Consider the following 14,674-nt stretch of genomic DNA (forward strand, 5'->3'; position numbering starts at 1 on the left):
GTCCCAATTCGAAGTTGCCCGTATATTTCACGCACATTCGTGAAATCTGTACACGGAAGTCGTTTCCAGTTCACGCGAAGTCGCGCCAGTATACGTTACTGGTTCGTTTCTTTATTTACGCGCGTCGAGCAGTCCAACTTTTTCGGGGCCATCTTAATCAGGTCGTACCGTTTAGAGAATGTTTGTTTACCTGCAGTATCACCTTGCCGCTTTTCTTTTTCTTTTCGTAGGTGTGTTCGTTAGCTAGTTAAAAAAATGGCAGCATATCCACGGAGTGAATGATGGATAGTGGGGCGAAGCGTCCGTCCGTCCATTCGTTCTTGCTTCCGTCCATCCATGCGTGCGTCTGTGTGGCCGCCCGTGTGTCCATCCGCCCGTCCGCGCGTGCGTCTGTTCGTGCGTCCGCACGTTCATCTGTGCGTCCGTCCCTGCTTTTGTCCATGCATCCGCTCCTGCGTCCGTCTATGCGTCCGTCCATGCGTTCATCCGTCCATGCAGCCATCCGTGCGTCCGTCCATGCATCTGTCTGTGTGTCCGTTCGTCCACCTATACAACACTCCAAGTACCACCATCTCGCATCTTTTCATCAAATATTCCCCATTAGAGTTACTGTATATGCTACCTTTAGATAGGTAGCATATACAGTAACTCTATTTCCCATATAGAAGCACCGCCACCCAGCGGACATTCCAAGGACTAAACGAGTGGTGGCAGACGCACACTTTCTTACGGCTTGCCCTTCGGGTCTACTTCCCACCTTTAACCACCTCGAGTTCATGATATATACTAGTTCACTGTATTCATGGCACTGCGGCCCAATGCTCGCTAAACCTTTCTAAAACCTAGGAGGTTACGCCCAGTGAGTATAACGTAGCATACCCTTTTTGTCTTCTGTGCGTTGTTGAACAATAAAAGATTCGCAGCGTGCGCGTCAACTAAAAGCCGAATTCTCCTGTCTCTCATTCCCCCTTAACAGCCATTGGCATGTACATCGAGCACTATCTTTTATTGTTCAACAACGCACAGAAGAAATTTCTCACCTGCACCACCTTGGAGGTCGAAATGTTATACTTGTTACACACTACAACGGCTATGAGGGACGAACGGGCGCCGCTATAAAGAGCTTCGCCCCTAAAACAACATCAGAAAACGCCAACATCGAAAATTTCACGCCGTACAGTATTCTCAGTGATGGATCGCGCGTTCACGTATAGTTTCCTGTTTCTTAAATTGCTGCGTTCCTAATGGACTTCAGATTGCCGAGTGCAACTAATCTGTAATGCTGACGTTTTTAGGTAAAATTTGTTGCTATAGATAAACGTTACGTCACGCTTGCAGCCGTTGACGTCAGCCGTTGAGTTACGAAATAAACCGACATTATTCCATCGTTCGACTTCTAAAGCCTGATCACACAATAAAAACATCCTTCACTTCGACTGGTGATTCATTTCAGAGTTAAAATGAACCCGTAACGTATACAAGTACCTTTTGAAGTTTGTTCGTTTTCCAAACCTTGAATATGAGTGATATAACCGCGCAATCGGCAACCAAGATTATTCAATTGATGACGTAGTATATTTGTGCGCATTAATGTGACCTGCTGTTTGACCATGCTCAACCTGTATGTTACATTATTGCGCGCTTTAATACAGTCGCATCAACGCACACTTTATTCGCCCCTGAAGAAGCGACCAAACCGTAACATTGGGGTACATTGCAAACGAAACGAATTCTCCGTGGCTGCTGAACCTTATTACCACGCTCCGAGAAATGTATAATATATATGAAATCGTGTGCAATGAATTTGGTGGCGAAAGCCCGACGCGCAATAATAATGAAATCAAATGCTCGGCGCAAGTTCCTTACAAAGCGCAACTGTTTTGAAGTGGGGCAGTTTTTCAACGTTCAAAAAAAGACAAAAGTCGTACAAGGTGGTGATCAAATCGCCTCGCTGCTTTTGTTCAAGTAACCGAGCAAAGCCGCTTTTCTACCGTCGGGAAATTCGGCTGAATGAACGGGGGGGAAAGACGCAATCTGTTTTGTCGAAATGTTTTTCGCCCCCGCGTTGATGGTTCGAAGGTCCGCATTTCTGCGAGCACGATGACGTTGGGGTAATCGCTTCGATCTGCGACTTCTTTACGCGTGTTCGATTCCGCGACGTTGGGTCAAGTGGCACCACTGTCTTCCTCGTCTTAATTCGCTGTGCTGTCTCGTTTTTGTTTTTTTCCCGGTTGGCACGGAGCCAGCAAGCTACCGCTGCTCTCGGTATACCACCCGTCACGAGCCACTCGTCACGGGGTGCGTTGGCTGTTTACTTAAAAATTACGGCACCCCTAAGCTTGGCTTAGGGTCCCGGATAGTGGCAATCTTATCTTATCTTAGAATCTTATCTTAAGATAGTGGCAATCTACCTAGCACTCTCAAATTATGACAGGTAGGTTGCCACTATCCCTCAAGGGGAAGGTATATAACAGCTGTATCGGCAATTGCCGGTACTTAGCTACGGAGCAGAAACCCGGAGACTTACAAAGAGGGTTCAGCTTAAATTGAGGACGACGCAGCGAGCAATGGAAAGAAAAATGGTAGGTGTAACCTTAAGAGACAAGGAGAGAGCAGATTTGATTAGGGGACAAACGGGGGTTAAGGATATCATAGTTGAAATAGAGAAGAGGAAATGGACATGGGCCGGGCATGTAGCGCGTTGACAGGATAACCGGTGGTCATTAAAGGGTAACTAACTGGATTCCCAGAGAATGCAAGCGGGTTAGGGGGAGACAGAAGGTTAGGTGGGCAGATGAGATTAAGAAGTTTGCGGGTATAAATTGGCAGCAGCAAGCACAGGACCGGGTTAACTGGCGGAACATGGGAGAGGCCTTTGTCCTGCAGTGGACGTAGTCAGGCTGATGATGATGATGATGATGATGATGAAGCTTCGCTTTAAGAGTTGAACGCAATAGTATATGGCTGCATTCTGTGTAATATGTAGCATGCACCGCGAGATATTATTAGCGTGAAATGTTCTCGAACTTGCTGTGCACGAACAGGCGCAGTAACGTGTGTGCCTTTTGCAGTGACTGGCCGGCTGTAAGCCATGAAGTCATTATGGTAATCACATGTTCTGACGCCCGATCGTGATGCAGTGTACGCCTATACCACGCGTTATTACTGTGATAATGCGTGTTCTGTTGTGAAGCGTGTATACAGGACGCGTGTTTTTGTAAAGCGTGAAAGATACGTCCACTGCATTTCCAACTTAAAAGGAAGTTATTTTCACTGTTATCTCGGGTAGACGCGTCGCTCTGTGGTATAGAACAGCTGCTTGCCACGCAAACGAATCGGGTTTGGTCGTCGCTTGGACCCGGAATTCTTTATTACATATTTTATTTGCATCTCTCTCGATTTCTCGGTCACCCACAAGAGTATGATTTTTTCGCTCACAGCTAATGACGGTGCTTCCGACGCCGACGTCGGAATTTCTGCGAAACGAGCTCTTTAACGCTATCGCCTAAAGATCGTTTACCTAACCGTTAATTGCCGTAACGCAAGGAAAACATCGCTCTAACGTAATTCTCTCTCTGTCCCTCTCTGTAAGTGGTTATGAAAAAAAAAAGAGAGACAAGTACCGAACCGTAACTGTCTTTCTTTACGAGGGCACCTCAACAGGCCAAACTATGTCCTTCAAAGTACTTGCAGTATTCGCCGTTTTCTAACGTCTCTGCAAAAAAGAAAAAAAAAACAAAAAAACATTGTAGGCCGATGTTTTGGTAGCGCGTGACTTGAGCTCTGATGTACACTCAGCTTAGGTCACAGAATACAGAAAGATGCGACAAACACAAACAAGCAACTATAGCGTTTACGACTTATTGAAAGGTGGTAACGGGCATTCTGGCCTGTTGACCTATTTTTAAATGGAATGAAGCATACATGACCTGTTTGTTCGCTTGTTGTACTAGAGTGTAACATAACAGAAGCTGATACCTACGCAAACATGACCATGATACGGCAAGCACTACTGGCGATGGATAGCGGTTGGTATGCGCACATAAAAAGGCGTCAGCTGTTTAGGACTCATAATTGTCAGATATTTTTTAATCTATCCCTCCCATATTTTTGGGGGGAATCGCATAGAATTGAATTAAAGTCATTCATATCTCCGAGTTCTACTATTCCTATTTTCCTCTCGTTTTCTTTTACAATGCACTGTTTCCGACTTGTGAAAAAGGCTTCCTGAATATAGTAGCGCAACAATAAATAGACTATAGTTCAGGCTAGACATTTGAAACTGTTACAGCGTGTGCTGAAAGGGTCAGAGCACAGTGATTATGGGACGGCAAGTGACAAACAAATTGACGTATGTGGACCACAAAGTGTGTTTTCCAGAATAGATGACGCGACCACAGTCATATTTCTTTTTCTCTGATTCGCAATCTGCGTGTCATTTCATGCATTATCGCTGAAATAACAAAAATCTATCACGCCTGATTCGCGAACAAATAAAATTTGAAGCAAATGTCAAATTTCTAATTTCATTTGCAAGACCCTAAGGTGTGGGCTCAATCAAATTAAAATAAATCAAACCAATCAATCACTTAATCGTTATTTTCTCTTTGCTAGAAACAATAAAAGTGACATATGCTGGGTTCTTTGCTTACATGGTGTGTATAGAATAGAGATTTCCGCAGCGTGATTTCATTCTAGGATCAGCCGTTGCATGTGCTGAATCAGCAAAAGTATGTCTGCATTGTTGCATTTTTTCTGCCTCTTTACATATCTATACTTCTGAGAGCCTCTCTATAAATTGGTTAATGCAATGAAAGGGAGCAGCAAAAAAAAAAATCGTGTTTTCTCGCGATATCTAAAATTTAAAGAAATCTTATACACAAGTTGCATGCGGAAAATTATAGTACAAATTATTCAGTCGGGAGCAATCACCGAAAATCAGAAGATAGCTCTGAGTGAACGTCACTGAGATTATTGCAGACAAATGATTGGGCTACATATTTACAAGAAAGAAAGTGTGCTATAATAAATCTCATTTCATACATGCTGACGTTGCAATCTTCGCTATAGCGGCGGTTGCAATTATTCAAACAACGAATCAGCAAGAGAACGCGAAAGAAATAAACGTAGAATGTACACTAGCGTGCCGAGTGCTAAGTAATTATGACCATACATGTGCTCATTATGTGTACAAGATAATGATGCATTAAAAATACATTAAAATATAGGTGTACATCCCTGTTTAACTCATGAACTGCAAGACTTTCTACTCGTACTGTGGGAAAGCGTCGCCTCTGCATCCCATGCGGCACTGATGCATTTTCATTAAATGCACCTTCTGCGGTGGTTTCACACGCACGCACAAGTTCGGAGGGAGCTTTGGGGGCCCACGCTGTCGGGTTAATTGGTGTTTGTTTAAAAACACGGAACTACACCACGAGACAGTTATGAAGAAAGCGCCAGTGTCGTGCGTCTATATAGTTGATTTGTTTGCGGTTGTGTATTCGTGTGACATTGTTGTCTTTGAGAAACACTTTTCTTCTTCAGAAACAACAATCCGTGTGTATTTCTCAAGCCCAAGACTTAACGTAATTCTTCAGCGTTAACACCCTATAGCCTTCCTTCACAGTGTATAGCAGTGGTCGATTGCGCCGCATAGTACAAAGTCTGTCATGTAAAAGGATTCCAGATTGTAAGCTCGAGTGCAAAATGTAACTTGTCCTAAGGTGTGTGGGTTCCGATTATCTAGAAAAAAAAGAAAAAAAAATTGGCAGATCTCACGTACAGTGGGAATCGATTATATGCGAACCACGAATGAGGAAGGGTGATACTCCACTTTAAAATCAGCACAATGTTACGAGGCGGACGTAAATTATGCCGTACATGACTTTCATGTCCTGATTATCATGTCTGGACGAGTCATTTACCTTCGTCATCTATTCACGTCACCTGATATCAAAATGGGTATGTGTGGAGCAAGCAAAACGGCCGCTAGCGCGCTATGAGCGTAGCATGTAGCCATGTATTACATGACACACATATTATGATTATCATGTTTGGACCAGCCATTTACATTCGCCGTCCATTCGCGTCATATAATACTAAATTTCGTATATGTGGCACTAGTGTAACGGCCGCGAGCACGCTATGAGCGTATCATCTAGTCACGCATATCGTGATCATCATGTTTGGACGAGTAATTTACCTTCGTCGTCTCTTGATGTCGTGTGATACCAAATTTGGTATATGTGGAGCTGGTGAAACGGCCGCGAGTGAATCGTGAGTGTGGTATGTTTTCATGTTATTACATGGCACGCACCTGATGATTATCATGTTTGCACCAGTCACATAACTTCGTCATTCATTGGCGTCCCGTAATACCAAATTTGGTAACGTGAAGCTAGCGAAATGAAGGGCCCCAAATACTCCGAAGTATCGTTGACGCGCACGAACGCTGGGCGCTATATGACGCCACGCTAGCAAAATGCGAGCACTCTATGTAGTCTGACGCCAGGAGCGACCGACGCGACCAGCGTCCGTCGGCGCGTTCCGACAGCAACCGGCGCAAAATGCATAACCGGCGTGAAATGCAACATGATGCATTTCGCGCCGATGACCTTACCCAGCTCTACAGGTGTTCTGTAGCTCTACCCAGACAGCACTGCCTCTCTTCGTGATGGAGGGACGCTGGGAGCGCTCAAACGCGCATGCGCGTTGCGCTGCGTTGCTCGAACGGCCGCGAGTGCGCATCATGAGTGTGGCATGTAGTCATGTTGTTACATGACACGCATGTCATGATTATCATGTTTGGACATCTCGTTTACATGTGTCATCCGTTCGCGTCACATATTACCGAATTTGGTACATGTGAAGCTAGCGAAACGGCCGCGAGCGCATCATGATCGTGGCATGTAGTCGTGTTGTACATGACACGCATCTCATGATTATCATGTCTGCACCAGTCACATAACTTCGTCATCCATTCACGTCCCGGAATACCAAATTCGATATATCCGAAGCTAGCGAAACGGCCGTGAGTGCATGATAAGTGTGGCATGTAGTCATGTTGTTACATGACACGAATGTCATGATTTTCATGTTAGGGTCGGTCGCTTGTGTTCGCCATGCAATTACGTCATATCATACCAATTTTACGACATGCCATGTGAACTAAACCACCGCAAGAGCTGCAGGACCATGAAATGTAAATCATGACATTCATGACATACATGTCATGATTTTCATGTTATGACAAGTCAGATATGTCCTTCATACAGTCATGTTATGCCTTACCAAGTTTGGTATTGATACCATTATTGAAACGGCGTGGAGAGCTAAAAGTCGTAAGCGGCTAAATAGATAGATAGATAGATAGATAGATAGATAGATAGATAAATAGATAGATAGATAGATAAATAGATAGATAGATAGATAGATAGATAGATAGATAGATAGATAGATAGATAGATAGATAGATAGATAGATAGATAGATAGATAGATAGATAGATAGATAGATAGATAGATAGACAGGCGGACGGACGGACGGACGGACGGACGGACGGACGGACGGACAGACAGACAGACAGACAGACAGACAGACAGACAGATAGATAGATAGATAGATAGATAGATAGATAGATAGATAGATAGATAGATAGATAGATAGATAGATAGATAGATAGATAGATAGATAGATAGATAGATAGATAGATACGCTCAAAGTCGGCGAAGTTCGCTAAGAAATGGTTCGCATTTAAAAAATCATTCGTTTCGTGACTGAGGGAAGCCGAAGAGCGACGCGTCAGAACGAGCACTCCTTGGCCAAGATTGATTAAGAGCTATAGAACTGTAACGAGGCGCACTAACGACTCAAGCGCTGGCTAGACTGATTTCATTTTAACATCCGTGAGCAGCTTACGTAACCACCCGTCCGTGTCTTCCGGGCACTTTTACCATTTCTTTCTGCAGCTCCAATTAGCCACCTATGTACTGGACAACCTTACGGGGCGCTTTCCCCGCATAAACAACGGCTGTGATTCGGAGAACGCAAGCAATACTTCCGTAAAAATTGCTTCCCGAACTACTGAACGTTTGCCTTATGAAGAACGCGCGTAACCTCATTTGCGATTATGCTTCTTGCCCATGAAACACATAGCATAACCCCCCCCCCCCCTTCTCTTCCTTACAATGCAAGGACTCTTGCTACGATGATCTTGCACGTAACGTACATATACCAGGTGGTGTATTACGGCTGTTTCGCCGCAGTGGGATGCTTGCATTCGGTTGAATTATTATGAACGTCTTGGCAAAATTTTGGAGCGGAGGCATGAGATAGAGCATGCGCGGTTATTAAAAATTATTAATCCGCATTTCCGGCAGCAATAAGGGCGTCGCGTTGCGACCCGCCGACATCATACCTATTGGGTGATCACCGCGTGTTTCTATAAAAAGCTTTCCGAAGCGAATTTTCATAGGAAAAACAGTAGACAAAGCAAGTGCATTGTACATCATGATGATACGTTTGAGATAATAACGCATGTCTGTTTGGAAGTAATGTTTTACGTGGGAAAGCTAGAACAAAGAAAACGTTTGTTCGGGACTGCAAACTCCAAGCGGGAGGTCTTATAAGTTCGAGTGACGAGAAGAAATAGCCTCAAACTCGATATCGGTAATGCCGCAAACAACTTGGTTATACAACAAGCCCCACCTCCTGCACGGTAACAATGACGGTGCACGATGCGCCGAATCTGCCGAACCGTATAGCAGCCGCTTGCCTGAGAATCGGTGCGTCCGTCAAAGGAGATTCGCTTTATCAGTGAACTCCGGAGCAAACCGAATGCGCGTCTTCCCGGAGCGTGCGCATCGTGGAGCTGTAGCGACGGCACTGCAACTGTGACCAGCTGAGTTAGAGGAGCGTCTTCGTTGGCGGAGGAATGGCGGAACGGGCACTCCGCGGCTGCTTCGCCGGCCCAGGACTGAGACCTCGAGTCGGTCGCTCCGGGCACGCCGGCGCTGGCGGCGGAGGGGGCGTTGCAAGGCGCGGCGGGGCTGCTGGGATGCGGTGGATCTCCGTCCACGGCAGGGAGCGCGCGGCCGCCATCGATCCGAACCCGGGGAGCGAGCGGATCGATTCGGTGTTTCAGAAAGTTCGCGCGTGCCGCTGCGAGCGAAAGCGCGCTTCTTGGATCGCTTCTCCGCTTTGACATCTCTCGCGCGAGGTCGAGCGCAGGAACATTTGCATTTGCCGAGCGATACGCGTTGACAAACAAAGTCTGACGGATTGTATAGCGCTGCACTGCGAGTGCATCGCTCTTCTCTTCTTCTGTCTGCGAGGCTTGAAGATTTTCTGTGGATTTTCACGTTGGTTCGCCGCTCAAAGGGGGTGTGCGCTTCCTTTCCAATTGGACTTTCGTAGGAAGGTGATATATACTAGAAAGGAAAGGTAGACAAGTTAACCAGAAAAAGTAGTTTTACTACCCGGTATGCACGCACAGTGGAGTGTATACGGAGAGGACGACAAATACACAAAGGGGGACGTGCAGGTATAGACATATAAAATACACAAACTTTCATAGCACAGGATGACACTTATTAGTTTAGATTAGCTCATGGAGGATGTGTTGTTGTAAAAAAATGGCAATAATACAGTTAATTTTTTGGGGTTCTTCTTGGCTTATACAGCGAAATCGTGTCTATCGAAGTGAGGCAAGTTCTTTGACCGTAGTTGTCATCTCGAAACTAATTGGGGTGACCGTCGTAGGAAAAAGTGCACCGCTTCTGTAGAAACATTTGGTGATGCCGACCTGTGAGTATATGAATGTGGTCAGCATAAACTGATGCGACTGGAGTAAATGTAGCTTTGTGAGAGCTGGAGTTGACAGTTCGAGTACTTTTCTAAAGCGGGGTTCTTAGACACCCGTTCCTACGTGGAGCTGCGTCGCCGTTGTCATCGCCGTCACCTTCGGTGGCTAAGCGATAGACACGGAAAAGTGAGCGATACACGCGCGAAAATCGCAAGAATATACTCGGAGCCAAACGAGAATCGAGCCCGGACTTTCTGCGTGGCAGTCGAGTATCCTATACCACAAAGCTACAATGGGGCTTGAAACTCATTTGCAAAAAGACTCTACAGAACAATAAAATATCAACTAGTCATCACACAATGCTAATTGATTGCAAAATGAGCGTATAGGTCGATGCTTCGCACCCACTGCAAAGTGCTCAGCCATAATTCTTTCATCGTTGTCAACCACACGCGGCCTCAACAAAGCGCACGTAATACCTAACGTGATGTGTAGCGGGTACCTCGCTTATCCGAAGAAAGACGAGTAATGGCGTATAGTGGGCGCCGTCCTACTTCACAAAGGTTATCACTTGTGGCGTAGTCGACACATTCCCGAAAGGCAGAACTTCAAACACAGTTGACGTTGCCTGAACGCGAAGCTGTGCTCTGAATTCGCATTACGCAGTATCGTCATTATCGGCGATTTTTTTTTTTTTGCTATAGGTATGGTCAGGCTCGCTTCGGGTCAGCCAAACACCGAGGTTAGCGTCGTTCGTTTAAATGCCGTAGTGAAGCTTGTTGGAAGACCATTGCAATGCACTCTAAGCCAAAACGGAGCAACAGGGGTATAGGGGTTGCTCCTTTCAGGGAGCAATTGCATTGCCACTCCCATTACTCTCCTAAAAAGAGTAACTGCAGAGGGAGGAACCGTTGCTCTCCTTTCAGTTCCTCCTTCGGGGGATGAACAGTTACTCCCTCCAGTTCCTCCCTGCAGACCAACAGTTACTCCCACCAGTTGCTCCCTGCCGACCAACCCTTACTCCCACCAGTTGCTCTTCTAAGAGCAACAGTTACTCTTTACCGTTCCTCCCACGTGTTTGCAGTTACTCTGTGAAAACCAACTGCACATGCTTCCAGTTACTCCTTGGGGAAATGAGTATTTATCTCGAGTATGCTTGTCACACGCTTAACACATGGCGAGAGCTCTTTGGAAGAGCACTGCTTGGGTGCTTCTAACACAAAAAGTGGACAATACTGAAAGGAAAATAAATGCTTTATTGTTCTTTTTATGAGGCGACGTGTGACCACACGTAAAAGTAGACTTCGCCACACCACAGCCAGCACTAAACAAACACCATAATACATCAAAGGTTTTCTGCGTCATCCGTGGAAAAACAATCTTGAATTTTTAGCATAGGGCAGTCTGTGTCATCATTGGTGAGAGAAGGGCATCTTCTCCAATTCTGAAGAACTCAAGTTTCGCAGCTGGTGTTTCCATCAGGCTAGCGCAGCAGAACGTCACCGCAGGCATATGTGAAGCATCTCATTGCTGCAAGAAAAAAAATAGAAGTGTGAGGTTAAACATGCCAGAATCAATTCATAACAATGAGTCACACACACTGAAGCAGCGCTTACATTCTAGAACGTCTACTGCAAAACGAAATGTGAAAAAAAGGAAGGTTCGGCCAAACGTTACTTGGCAAGCCATATAAATGCTGATGTGGTAGACGCTCTTCACATGATGTCTCGGACAGCAATATTCTGGAAGAAAATGTGCAGCACCTATACAAGGCATATTTGTAGCAGTTAAAGATACCCTTAGGTTCAGTTAACTTGTTTCCTATACACAGCTGAGTTACATTTCTATGAGCCCAGTCACCAATGGGCATTCTAAATGAGGTCATGTGTGTGGCAAATAACACGTACTGTCCGCTCATGTTAAAATACTTATTTAGCTGGTGCACATAGTTGCTCTCGATTCTACTGTTCTATCATACGCTGCTGCGTCTTGAATTGTGCAATACCTGTAGGCACAAGCCAAGCATGCAAAGCCTGCTTGAAAGCAACTATTTGCAGAGGCTACATGATAATCTTCAGTATATTTCTTTGTACCTGACGCAAACGGCTGGACAAAACTATAGACAAATAAATGTAGACCGTGCTACCTTCAAAAAATGCTTTTAATTTAGAAAACTAGGGTGCATTTGTTCACTCGGTTGACGAGTCACAGCCACGAGATATGTAAACGAAGCAATATATCTTAAGGCATGCACAGATATTCTGATTCTTTGTTTGACAGTGTCACAGATAGCTTGCCAATACATATATATTTGAGAGCAACAAGATGTGAAGCTTTTATTAGTTCAACGTCTTGTTGGTTCACAGCCAAACAGGTTACTGCTTGTTAGACAAATTGGAATAAGCACACCATGGTTTCCAAAAAAAAAGCATTATTAGAAGTTAGCTCCCGGTGTGAATGTCTGCCTATTTATTTTGTACTGCCTTCTACATGTGCCACAAAGACATTTGTTGAGGATGTGCTACCAGTCAAGCCAAGATCGCATACTTGGTCAATGTGATGGAAATACAAACATTAGAAACACTGCCACCTCTAGTAAGAGCATAACACTTCAGTATCTTGGACTAGCAAAGAGGTGCACAAGAAAGTTAAGCCCACTCTTGCGGAACTTTGAACGCGAATATTTCAGAGTGGGGGAGGTCAACATGCTGTGGCACTTTTAAACCCACGAAACATCTGCAGAAAACAGGGTAAAGGCAAGTCAAGAAACGCTGTTATGAAGGCCTGCGCATGGACAGCTTTGTGAATCTAGGCCCAAGTGTTATGCTTTGTGCAAGCCAAAATCCATGTAAATAGGGAAAGCATACTTTTAGGAGTACCAGCATAAACAAATCTTGGCAGTTGGCTTTTTAGTACAAACAGCAATCCCTGCAATGAAAACATAAACATTTTATCTTAACGGTAACAGTGTGAGCACACACACGGGCCAGCGGAGCCATGTCGAATTGTCAGTGCCAGTGTAACCATGTGGCATAATGAACTATTCTCTGGCCAACACATGCACAGTTTGCCCCTAAAAAGCGATGCTTTCATATACGTAGTACAAAAAGTCTGCACTTACCAAAATTCACTTGCTTTCTGTACTTTAGCATCGTTGGGAGCATCTTTATCTGCAGTATAACCAAATTTGTGTCATATCCCTGAAAAAAAAGTAAAAGACATGCATCAAATATTGTTTCATTTGGTAGCAGTGAAGTCAGGTTAAGAACAGCCAAGTGGGAATCAGCCGAATTATGTGCATGCGGCAAATCCCAAACGGCGTTATTGAGGTTGTCGAAATTTTCGTCGATTGGTATTAACGTCGATATGTGACTTCAACGGCATGCCAAGTTTTCACAGCGCATAAAGATTTCATGATGCAGAATAATGACAGCGCTAACGAGAACATACAGCATTTATGATTGTCTTTTACAATATTCAGTTTTGCTAAGGTTTTACATCACTAAAGAAATCTGAAAGATTTGGGTCATTCCTCCTCCAATTGTTCTGTCAATATGTAAACTGCTCGCTTGATGGTGCGCTTATAAAATAGTACGTTCAGCGCAGAGGTGAAGCAAGTGACGCAGTGATGTGGGCAGATTTTTTTTTTTTTTTTTTAGGCGTGCGGGGAGGGGGGGGGGGGGGGGTCCGCTTATCTGAATAGGCCGGGCAAGCGAATATGGTCGTCAATTTGGGCTCCCTACGCCCGGCCTAAAAAAATTCTGTGCGCAACCGCCTGGCTATGCCAGTGAAGTGATGCGACAATGATTTGTTCACTTACTGATTTACATACACTTTACATCTCTAAAAAATGCGGCCCAAGGCCCCAACACTCAGCCGTTAACATTACATAAAGCCAATGGTAGAAAAGTGCCAGTATGAATGCAGCTACAACCCCGCCCCAATGTTTTTTCAAGCGAGGTAGTGTTGCGGAAATGAACTTTTTAACTGCAAAAGTACACTGGCACTGCAGTGGTGACAGGGGAAGCAAGAGGGTATGCAGGCGGTAATAGAGGTAATTTAGTCCGATAGGGCTAGCAATGGATACGGTGAATAAGAGCAAATCATTTCTTTTTCAATAGCGCAACCACTCAACAATGTATTGTGAGAGCATTAAATGTTGCTGGAAATGCCACTCACCTGCACGCTGATGCATGCTCGGTCCTTTGTCCGACGAGCGAACAGGCTTGCAGATAGCTGAAGACGTGTTTACGATGTGTTTGTTCCACCCAGCAGCAAAATCCACAACTACTTCGCGCTCCATAAAGATAAATATACACTAACCTTCATCACGAATAAGCAGAAACGCAAATCTGCGGCACACACACACGATCAAAACATAGCTCACAAGCTCGCCCGTCCATGTGCTCGCCAACCACAGACCATATAAAAATGAGTAAGTAGTGCGAACGGGGACCTAGTTGCGCCGAAAAAAAAAAAACGTCCAGCAGTGGCAGCACAGGCGTCAGCGCAATAATTTCAGTGTGTTCTCCTAATACAATTATAAAAAAAAACTGAGGTACACTAAAACTCATAAATAAATATAAAAAGTTTAGTGTAATTTTTATTTAGTGCTAGTCAACATAAACACTGAATAAAAATTACTTTGTAACTTACATCGTTTGCTACACCAGCGCCACTTTTGTCGTGCGGGTGCAGATGGCGCAGAGTTGTCATTCTGCCCTCAAACTACACGGTGAAGCGTGCTACTAAGTGTATGGCTGATGAGAAGCGCGTCTGGGTCCGCTTTTTTTTTTTTTCTTCTCCGATATATCTGGGCGGGGGGGGGGGGGGGGGCTCCTTATGCACGTGTTTCGGTGCTTGATCGACT

General features: G+C 44.8%; 1 long non-coding RNA gene across 2 annotated transcripts; it reads right to left on the reverse strand.

The window, feature by feature from the left end:
• Positions 1–11,040: 11,040 nt before the first annotated feature.
• On the reverse strand, positions 11,041–14,221 carry LOC142776159 (uncharacterized). Of its 2 annotated transcripts, XR_012887361.1 has the most exons (3): positions 13,984–14,221; positions 11,482–13,004; positions 11,041–11,334 (listed from the first exon to the last, which is right to left on the reverse strand). It is a non-coding gene; the product is annotated as an uncharacterized LOC142776159 (long non-coding RNA). The 2 variants fall into 2 exon arrangements; XR_012887358.1 differs by having other exon boundaries at positions 11,041–13,004.
• Positions 14,222–14,674: the final 453 nt, after the last annotated feature.

The sequence above is a fragment of the Rhipicephalus microplus genome, chromosome 2 (assembly GCF_043290135.1).
Source record: "Rhipicephalus microplus isolate Deutch F79 chromosome 2, USDA_Rmic, whole genome shotgun sequence".
Taxonomy (NCBI): domain Eukaryota; kingdom Metazoa; phylum Arthropoda; class Arachnida; order Ixodida; family Ixodidae; genus Rhipicephalus; species Rhipicephalus microplus.